A 3278-nucleotide genomic window follows, 5' to 3' on the forward strand; every position below is an offset into this window, starting at 1 on the left:
CAATTATTATTGGATCACACAACAGAAACTGAAAAACAATTAATATTAAAAACAGCCCAGGATCTGGCTACCAATAACCTTAGGGGTACAGACGAAGATATAAAAGATCACTTCCCCTTACAGGATCCATACTGGGACCCTAATAGAGCAGCCCATATGAGACTGCTAAATGCATATAGAGATTGGATTGTAAGGAGCATGGAGCAGCCTATACTGAAAGTAATTAACTGGTCAGCCCTATGTGCCCTTCAGCAGGGACCTAAACTAGCAAAAGATCTGGAGCAATGGGAGTGACCACATGAAATCGGGGAAGTCCTGCAGTATGTAGATAATCTATTAATAGCCACAGAGACTGAAGAAATGTGCATTACATGGACTATTAGTTTATTAAATTTTTGGGGACTTAATGGCTTCTGAGTCTCTCCACAGAAAGCTCCAGTAGCTCAGCAGCGAGTAACCTACCTTGGATACGAGGTCACAGCTGGTCAACGGACCCTAGGAACTGCAAGGAAAGAGGCCTCTGTCAGACCCCTCGGCCACAGACAGCTAAAGAGCTCCGCACGTTCCTAGGAATGACCGGATGGTGTCACCTGTAAATATATAACTATGGACTCATGATAAAATCCCTTTATGAACTGTTAAAATAAAATCTGAAACCCCTCATTTGGAACAGAAAGGCAGACAGAGCATTCCATCAGCTGAAAAGGAAGTTGATGGATGCCTCTGCTTTGGGTTAACCAGACATCACTAAGCCTTTCTGGTTATTCTCCCATGAGAAACAGGGAATAGCCCTAGGGGTCCTGGCCCAAAATTTAGGGCCAGATAGAAGGGCAGTGGCATACTTCTCTAAACAACTTGATGAAGTAAGCAAGCAACAGCCTAGCTTCCTGAGGGCAGTAGCAGCAGTAGTCTTAAATATCCAGAAAGCACAAAAATTCACATTGGGTCAGGACACTGGCTTTCACCTCAAAGGTACCTGAAATACCAGGCCCCTCGTAGTGGAACAGGATGATATAGAAATAGAGGTTACTAATATTGTCAACCCAGCTTCTTTTCTCTGTAGAACTACAGGAGAACTAGTGACACACAACTGCCTGGAAACAATCAAAGCAGTTTATTCCAGCCGGCCAGACCTCTAGGAGGAGCCATTAGAGGACCTTAGTCAATCCTGGTATACAGATGGGAGCAGTTTTACTTGACAAGGTATCTGCAAGGCAGGATACATGGTAACCACCGAAGATCAGGTAATAGAATCTAAAGCTCTTCCTCCAAATACCTCAGCACAAAAGGCAGAAAGAATAGCTCTAACACAGGCACTGGAAATGGCCAAGGGTATGAAAATTAATATATGGATGGACTCTAAATAGGCTTTCACAGTGGTCCATGCTCATGGGGCAGTGTGGAGAGAAGGAGGACTCTTGTCTGCACGGGGAAAACATATAAAGCATGCCAAAGAAATCCTCAAACTGCTGGAAGCAGTGCAACTACCTGAAAAGGTGACTATAATGCATTGCAAAGCTCACCAAAGAAGAAATTCCACCCATGAACTGGCAACACTATGACAGATCATGAGGCCAAAAGAGTGTCTGAGAAAGGTGAAATAGAAGTTCAGTCTTTGATCCCAGATGGTAAAATACAAATTGATGGTGAGCCTCAATATTCTAGGGAGGATCAAAAACTTATTGGAGATCTAAAAGGAAACAGAGAAGAGAGCAAGTGGACAAAGACCCCTGAAAGTAAAATAATAGTACCATCTGCACTATTACGGGCTATAGTGATCGCAAAACATAGAAAATCGCACTGGGAAGCAGAGGCCTTATATAAATATCTGCATCAGCAAATGGTTGCCCAAAATCTGTATACTACCATCAAACAGGTGACACAGCAGTGTGAAATCTATTTACAAAATAATCCTACAACAGGACTAAAGACCTAACCTGGGTGAAAAGGGAAAGGAAATTACCCAGGGCAACAACAGCAAATTGAATTTTTCTGAACTCTCAAGAAAAGGGGGGTTTAACAGACACCTTTTCCAGGTGGCCAGAAGCATTCCCTTGTTGAACTAATAAAGCCCAAGAAGTAACTAAGGTATTGTTACAAGAAATAATACCAAGGTTTGGGATTCCAGCAGTAATATCCTCAGATCAGGGATCACATTTTGTAGCAAAAATTGTCCAGCAGCTTAGTAAACTTTTAGGAATAGACTGGCAACTACATACCCTGTATAATTTACAAGCCAATGGTCAAGTAGAAAAAATGAATCATTTAATTAAACAACAAATAGTAACATTAGGCCAAAAAGCTAAATTGTCCTGGCCCCAAGCATTGCCCTTAGGCCTTCTAAGAATCAGAACCAAACCCAGACAAGCAGAAACATCAACCCAGGTAAGTCTACAAGAGCAGCTGTGAGAAATAAAGAAATTGGTCCTCAGAATTGTCTGGACGGGCCTGTACACAACATTAAACCTGGTGATTATGTATATATCAGATCTTTTTCAGATTCACCTCTGGAACCAAAATGGGAGGGTCTGTTTCAGGTGTTAGTAACTTCCCATACAGCAATCAAGATTAAGGAACAGACATCCTGGATACACCACACTAAAAGTGAAGAAGGCCCCTAAGCCGAAATAGAAATCGGCACCTGTGGGACTGCTAAAGATTTGCATCCAAAAATGGTGACATGGGTATAAGTGCTTAAAATTTTGCTGAACTGTAATTTAAAAAGTACTTGGGAAGGGCCTTGTTCAGATGCTTATTTTGGACATACAGGCATTATGGGAAAGAATCTACTGGGGATGAATTTAGCAACCGTTCTAATATATGACAACATGCCAATTCGAGATTTACCCTAATGAAACCACAGAGACTATTATAATTTACATGGGTATGTAATGTGTTTAAGAACCCGATGTAATTTTATACAGGTAGATAACCTTATAATAGATACAAGTAATCATTTGAACTTCTGTATCTGCAATTTTGTTAGTCTTACAGGATGTGATTTCAATTATACTGCTCCTGTCACAACTTATCAGTTGTTAAGATCTAATTATAAATTAGTCCAAGATTGGCAACCCACACCTATTGGAACGGAAGAAAACTTTTGCATCATAAAAATTTAATTACTGTCCAGCATGATGCAAAAAGAATAAACGAGTGAAGTCAGATGGAAAACATTACTGATGGGATATATTTACAGGCTATTCCCCATTATCTACCAAAATCTTAAATATACTGACAAACCAAATACGGACCTTACAGACAGTAATAAAATATAA

Source organism: Athene noctua, chromosome Z (genome assembly GCF_965140245.1).
Source record: "Athene noctua chromosome Z, bAthNoc1.hap1.1, whole genome shotgun sequence".
NCBI lineage: Eukaryota > Metazoa > Chordata > Aves > Strigiformes > Strigidae > Athene > Athene noctua.